Source organism: Lactuca virosa, chromosome 5 (genome assembly GCF_052849685.1).
Source record: "Lactuca virosa cultivar CGN04683 chromosome 5, Lactuca_virosa_CGN04683_v6, whole genome shotgun sequence".
Taxonomy (NCBI): domain Eukaryota; kingdom Viridiplantae; phylum Streptophyta; class Magnoliopsida; order Asterales; family Asteraceae; genus Lactuca; species Lactuca virosa.
In genome coordinates, this window is record NC_136430.1 from 430259080 (window position 1) to 430266891 (window position 7812).

The 7812-nt window shown below is 32.6% G+C and overlaps 1 long non-coding RNA gene across 1 annotated transcript; it reads left to right on the plus strand.

Moving 5' to 3' along the window:
• Window positions 1–2581: 2581 nt before the first annotated feature.
• Window positions 2582–6538, plus strand: LOC145113753 (uncharacterized). Its single transcript, XR_013710842.1, has 6 exons — window positions 2582–2818; window positions 2938–3030; window positions 3334–3394; window positions 5742–5803; window positions 6158–6201; window positions 6287–6538. It is a non-coding gene; the product is annotated as an uncharacterized LOC145113753 (long non-coding RNA).
• Window positions 6539–7812: the final 1274 nt, after the last annotated feature.

Consider the following 7812-nt stretch of genomic DNA (forward strand, 5'->3'; position numbering starts at 1 on the left):
ATTATGACGAGGCTATCAAATCTGAAGACTCAAATGATTGGATGCTCGCTATGCAAAATGAGATGGAATCTTTGCAGCGAAACAGTACTTGGAATTTAGTTCCTATTCCGAAAGGGAAGAGACCAGTTAAATGCAAGTGGGTCTACAAGCTCAAGGAACCTGTCAACCCAAATGATAAACCAAGATACAAAGCTCGGTTAGTAGCTAAAGGCTACAGTCAGATTCCTGGTATTGATTACACTGACATTTATTCCCCAGTTGTCAAACATACTTCCATTCGTGTATTGTTGGGGTTGGTTGCTTCTAATGATTTTGAGTTAGAACAACTTGATGTCACTACAGCTTTCCTAAATGGTGAGCTTGAGGAAGAGATTTTTATGCAACAACCTGAAGGTTTTGCAGTTCCTGGAAAGGAGAACTACGTATGCAAATTGAACAAATCTCTTTATGGCCTCAAGCAGTCTCCTAGACAATGGTACAAGAGGTTCGATTCTTTCATGACCAGTCACAAATTCAGCAGGTGCACCTATGATAGCTGCGTTTATTTCAAGAAAGGTGACAATGGTTCAAAGATCTACTTACTCTTGTACGTGGATGACATGTTGATTGCAGCAAAAGATATGAAGGAGATTCAGAAGTTAAAAGACCAGTTGAAAGCTGAATTTGAAATGAAGGACTTAGGAGCTGCCAAAAAGATTTTAGGTATGGAAATTATTCGTGACAGGAAGTCTAGGATCTTGCATCTTTCTCAGAAAAGTTATATTGAGAAAGTCCTAAGACGCTTCAGTATGCACGAAGCAAAGTCTGTCAACACACCTTTTGCAGCTCATTTCAAGCTATCATCCGCTTTGAGTCCTACTAATGAGACTGATATGGCTTACATGGCACGTGTTCCATACTCTAGTGCTGTTGGATCTTTGATGTATGCTATGATTTGCACGCGCCCTGATTTGGCTTATGCTGTTAGCATGGTTAGTAGATACATGGCGAACCCGGGGAAAGAACACTGGAAAGCAGTACAGTGGATTTTTCGTTATTTACGCGGTACGTCTTCTATATGTTTACGTTTTGGTAAATCTAACACTGGGGTGTTCGGATATGTTGATTCAGATTATGGCAAAGATTTGGATAAACGAAGATCAATTACAGGGTATGTGTTTACTCTAAATGGTTGTGCTGTTAGTTGGAAAGCCCAGTTACAGTCTACAGTTGCCCTGTCTTCTACCGAGGCAGAGTACATGACGATTACAGAAGCAGTTAAGGAAGATATCTGGTTGAAGGGGTTATTTGGAGAACTCGATGATAGAATAAAGGTGACCACAGTTTTCTGTGACAACCAGAGTGCTATCTTCTTGAGTAAAGATCAAATGTTTCATGACCGAACAAAGCATATTGATATTCGTTATCATTTTGTGCGGGATATCATTGAAAAAGGTGATTGTGTTGTGGACAAGATTCATACAGATTATAATCCCGCTGATATGTTCACCAAAAGTCTTCCTATAGCCAAGTTCAAATTATGTTTGGACATGGTGGGTGTTTCTGATCGCAGTTGAGCCTGAAGGCTCATGGTGGAGGAAGTATTATTTATTTTTCGGAAACAATTTTTTCTCTATATAAAATTTGCAGATTCTTATGGAAGTTTTAGAGTTTGATGAGCTATAGTTTTTTTTGACTAATCGTAAAGCATGACTTGCTTAATTTTGATGTCAAGGTGGAGATTGTGGAAAAGTTGCCTCCAAAATTAGCAAGTGACAAATAGTTCAGGGGTTATTTCAGTAACTTATCATTTACTATTCATAGTTTGACTATGAATAGTAATATATATGTGAATTGAATGAAGAATTGGACGGTGTATATATGTGGTCAAAGTAAGGCGCCTAAAAAACAATTGTCCGCCTACAATTTGGACGGCTTTTCTTCTTTCCTTTCATATGATATTGCTTTTGGCTATAAATAGCCTGAGCCATGAGACAGAAAGACATGAAAATAATCATCCAAGTATATATAGAAAAGTATTACATATATATACTGATACACCACCGTGTATTTTAGCTCTCCCACTCTATTTGTAATCTCTTTCATAATCCCTGTAAACACTTCAAATTATAGTGAATTGTTTCTCGGCTTCCTCCGCCCGTGGTTTTTTTCTCGATTTGGGTTTCCACGTAAATTCCTGTGTCTCTATTCTATTTATTTTATTCGTATTTCGTTGTGATTATTACGCTTTGATAATTTTTGATCTCATTCCGCATTGAGCTAATATTATTTAAGTCAATTTGGATCCGTCGTATTTTACAACACACATAATTGTTTGTTTCTACACGATGATAGGTGTTAACACCTTGGAAGCATGATTGCGGATCGTCATGTGAGTGTCTAGTCAGTTGAAAAATTCTTGGTATCATCATGTTCTTTTTTTTTTCCAGCTATTGGTTTTATTAAAATGCGGTTTTTTCAGCTCCTTTTTCTTTTAAATTTAATAAATAACATAATAGAGGACAATACATATCGACGGAAGGCAACCGGGCAACCCTTTGATTTACTATAGATCTATGTGTTTTTTTTTTTTTTTTTTTTTTTTTAGAGCAGTTCAAAGTTATTAATATTTTATGGGATATTGGTATCACATGATATCACATTTGTTTTGTCTTCAGAGATATAACATTAGTTTTCGATATATGGGTCAAAATTGTTGCCGATTTTGGGTAATTAAGTCAAATGATGATTCTTGATTTGGGTCACTGTGTCCAAAAATGACACAGTTGTTCTTGATGTTGCTGGTGAAAAGAAATCTGTAGATGTGAGATGAGAACAGGTGCCCTTTTATTAACATTTTTCTTCAAAGTTATAATGTCCATATCTTGCCAAATAAAATTTTCAAATGGATCAAATCCCAATTTTATAACATGATTTTTTTTTGTAAATCATGTGTAGCTAAGAGAATGTCATCATTCCACTCTCATACAACTTCATCTATCAATACTCCAATACTCCAATGCATGCATTCCACTCGGTTGATGCATCAAGGTTAGTAAAAAGTCATAAAAATAACTGTCTTTAACACATTATCTGTTGATGTTCTTTCCATTGTGATAGTTCCTTTAGGGTCTAATGGGTTTAACAATCCTCTGAAGATAAAGTTAACCCAGTTTTTTCACAGTGATTTTTATGTTGCCGGCAATTAACAATACCAACGTTTGTGATCTTGAAAACCTAATTTTTTAGGGTTTAGTTAGTTTATTCGATTCTGTATAACAGTCACTGTTTATTTGAAGATGGAATTGAAGGCACCTGACACTTAAATTGAGACTTTTTTTTTTTGTATTTCAGAGCAATTATTCGGTGATGGATACGTTCTGCTGTCGTTATTCTTCAATTTCTGATTGACTATGTAAGATACAACCGAGTGATTCTAAACATCCGTTTTATTGATTTTTGTTCTTGATTCTCGTCATTTATAGTTGGGTATACTGAATCTAGTTATACTAACTGAGAAATAGCAAAATGTTTTCAGTTCAGTTCAGTTATTCCAGGTATGATCTGTGAGTTTTGACCTTTTATTGTATCAAAGATCCTGCTTTACTAAAGTCAAATGATAGGCATCATTAATTAGATCATTATGATTTGTTCTGTATCTTCTTAGTTCTAAAAATTTTACCAAGAAAGTCAAGCGATACACATGTGATTCCCCTTACATTTTGATGAGATGTTTGCTCAATGTTGATGTTCAAGTGGTTGTCTTGTGTCAATTCTCTATTTTTCATAAATATTTGAGCTTTTGAGGCTAATGTAAGGACACTCTTGTTTAAAATGACTCGAGTAATGGCCTCAACTTTCCTGTATAGATTAATTTATTAAGAAATTGATCTATAGTCTTAGGATCTTTTGGTTTTATTTACTTGCAATTGTTTTTATAGGCGATTGATCATGCTCTTTATTGAAGTATCTTGCTTTCTAAATAGTCTTTAGGTCATGGTTTGATTTTTGTGTTTTTTTTAAATATTCTCTTCCTTTCGTTGCCTTGGTTTTTAAGTGTCTTATGTGAACAAAGTTTCTGTTCTCTGTTTTTTTGATCATGATGAGATGGTTATTTTTTAGTTGTCATGGTTATTTTTTATCCATTGGACATGTCCATCATAGGATTGTATTATCTTTTTAGCTGGCTTATGCTTTTCTATCCAATATTCACATAATTTTTTTTTCTCACATTATGGATTGATTCACTAGGAAGTGTTTCCTTTTTGGAGTTTCTGTTTCTGCCTATTTGATAAGATAATTTCTCAATGTGCATGTTTAAGTGGGTGTCTGATGTCAGTTCTCTCTATGGTGGCAAAGTTCATGTATACATTCAAAGATTCAGTTGTCAAATCGTGAGATATTTGACATCTTTTTCTTTAGTTAATGAATTTTTCCATAGGTAACCTTTTCATTATACAATTGCTAAGGTGGAGGAAAATACACATATGCTTACTGAAATCTAGTTTTTGTCAGCTGATGCATGGTTGTCAATTGCAGTTAGTCTGGTTTGTCCATTTTTATTTATGTGCATTTTATCTATTATATAGCTCTTATCCTTCTTTCTGTAAAGTCAATCTTCATTAAATGGTTTATTGATCTCATATTAATATATTTTCTTTTTGTTGAATAAGATTTTGGATTTGTTTATTTGGAAGCTAGCCCAAGACATGTCTCTTTAACACATGTCTTTTTTTTCTTCTATCAAATGTCTTGTTTTTTGATTAATTTTTTCAAAGGTTTTTGATTTTTGAATGGCAGAGGTTCTTTAAATGATTCTTTCCTACTTGAAAATCAGTTTTTCGTTTTTCATAATGTTCTTCATTTTATACAAAGATAATCTTAGAAACATTTGATTTTATTCTTTTAATCTTCTCTTCCTTTTGATGTGTTGTTTATTTCATGTCTTGTGTGAATAGATGTGTAATGCTCTCTGTTTTCTTTTTGATCATTATGCAATAGTTATTTCTTAGTCGGCATGATTCATGATGTGTTTGTATTTTTAGTCATCATCCTTGTATAACGTAGGCTTCTTTGTGATGTTTCTTTTAACTATTAAACTCTTTTTTAAATGGCTTGTGCTTATATATATATATATATATATATATATATATATATATATATATATATATATATATATATATATATATATATATATATGTAATGGGATATTGGTATCACATGATATCGCATTTGTTTTGTCTTCAGTGATATGATGTTACCCAACTTGAGCAGTTTTCGGTATATGGGTCAAAATTGGTGCCCATTTTGGGTAATTAAGTTAAATAATTATTCTTGATTTGGGTCACTGTGTCCAAAAATGACACAGTTGTTCTTGATGTTGCTGGTGATAAGAAATCTGTAGATGTGAGATGAGAACAGGTGCCCTTTCTTTAACATTTTTCTTCAAAGTGTTAATGTCCGTATCTTGCCAAATAAAATTTTCAAATGGATCAAATCCCAATTTTATAACATGATTTTCTTTTTGTAAATCATGTGTAGCTAAGAGAATGTCATCATTCTACTCTTATACAACTTCATCTATCAATACTCCAATGCTTGCATACAACCATACAAACACCACCTCATCACCCTCCAATGCTTATATATCATAAGAACATGGGGCCCACTTTTCATCCATACTACTCCCACCTTATCACCCCCTCCAATGAAGATGTTGAATTTATTTTTATCTGGAACTGAGAAAATTTATTGATTTACAGGTGAAAAATGGAATCATTGACCCTTTGAAAGTCATAAGAACAGCCTCGGTTGATGCATCAAGGTTAGTAAAAAGTCATAAAAATAACTGTATTGACTATAAATCTAATTTAAGTTTCCATGGTAGTTAAAATTATGGCTTTTGAGTTTCTTGGTTTGAATTTTTGAAAGGCAAAGGTTCCTTATACAATTTTTCCCAACTTGAAAATTAGGGTTTTTGAGTTTCTTGATTTTCATCCTGTTCTTCATTTAGTACAGAGACAATCTTACAATCTTTGGTTTTACCAAATCTTCATTTAGAACATAGATATTCTTGATCCTGTGTAAGATTATTAACTACCTCAAATTATTTGATAACAGATTTTACATTTTTAACTCTTTTCTAACAAGATGTATCCATTGTCCTTTTTTATTGCAGTGAAATGATTCTCCTCTTCCATTGTCTTAAGAGGCTTAAATGTGGTCTGTTTCTTTATAGTTAATTACTTTTCCATTATTTAAAATCTTTTCATTATGAATCTTAATAACATCTAGTTTTATTATACAGTTGCTATAGTGGAGGGAAATATACATGTTTTCTGAAAATCAGTTCCTGTCAACCAATGCATGGTGATAAATTGCAGTTTGTTTGTTTCCCCATTCTTATTTACCCCCTTTATTAATAACATTCATGTGCATCCTTTCTATTTTATAGCTTTTACTCTTTTTTTTTATTTAAAATTAATCTTCTTTAAACGGCTAATCTCTCTCATATTTAAGTATTTTCTTTTGTTTAATAACCTTTTGGTTTTGTTCATAATTTTTTGTTGCATATCTCTATTCTCTGATGATATGAGGTTTTAAGCCTAATTTCAGGACACTCTTTTTAAAAGGACTTAGAGTAATTCATTAAGAAATTGCTGCGGTGCAACTTTTAGGTTTTAATTTAGGCTTAATCCAATAAAAGACTTTATATTTTGTGTCTTTTCCGGATTAAACCTTAGCTTTTATTTTTACCCGAAATAGACCTTGCATTTTTTCTATTTTTCCAATCTGGCCCTTTTAGTCATTTTTTGTCCTTTTCTATTCACCTACTTCTCTTCCATCGACTTGGTCTTTTTCTATATTTAATGATTTTTTTTTCATCTTAACCCCTTTTTATCATGAAATCTTAATAACATCTAATCTTATTATAGTGAAGGAAAGTACAAATACATTTACTGAAAATCGGTTCTTGTTAACCGATGCTTGGTGGTAAATTGCAGTTTCTTCTGGTTTGTCCATTCTAATATATCACCATATAAATATACTTTTGTTTGTTAGGAAGCAAGTCCAAGAATTGGCTATTTAACCATTTCTGTGATTTTTGTACTTATCATCTGTCCTTTGTCTTATTATTGATTCTTGTTTAACCATCATCTTTCCTACTTGAAAGCTAGGGTCTTTGAGTTTCTTGTTTTTCATCATGTTAATTGTTTTTTTATAGTCGATTGATTCTGCTCTTCATAGTTGAGAGGTGTCATATGTCCCATATAAATATAGTTTTTAATAACCCTTAAAATGTGTTCATCTACAAGTGTGTTTTCTTTCTGGGTTTTTCTTAAATAAGCAATTCTTTGCTATTTTATTGTAATGGGATTTAGGTATCAATCATTTAATATCACTCTCAACTCGACCTGTTATTGGTATAGTTTTTGTTCAACTCTCTCTCTCTCTCTCTCTCTCTCTCTCTCTCTCTCTCTCTCTCTCTCTCTCTCTCTCTCTCTCTCTCTCTCTCTCTCTGTGTGTGTGTGTGTGCTGGTAAATTGCAATGCAGGTTGTCCTTTCGTAATCCAGGTGTTTTCTGTTCAAACCAAAACAACTTCAATAACAAAATAGGCCAAATTCAATAAATATAAAAAAAAAATCATTTTCCATGTAATGGGATATTGGGATCACTTAATATCACATTTATTTCTCATCTACACATGTGTTTTCTTTTCTGTATTTTTTAAGTGAGCAGTTCTAAGTTATTTTGATGTAATGGGATATTGGTATCATTTAATATCACATTTTTTTCTCTTCAGTGATATACTGTAACTCGTTTTCAGAATA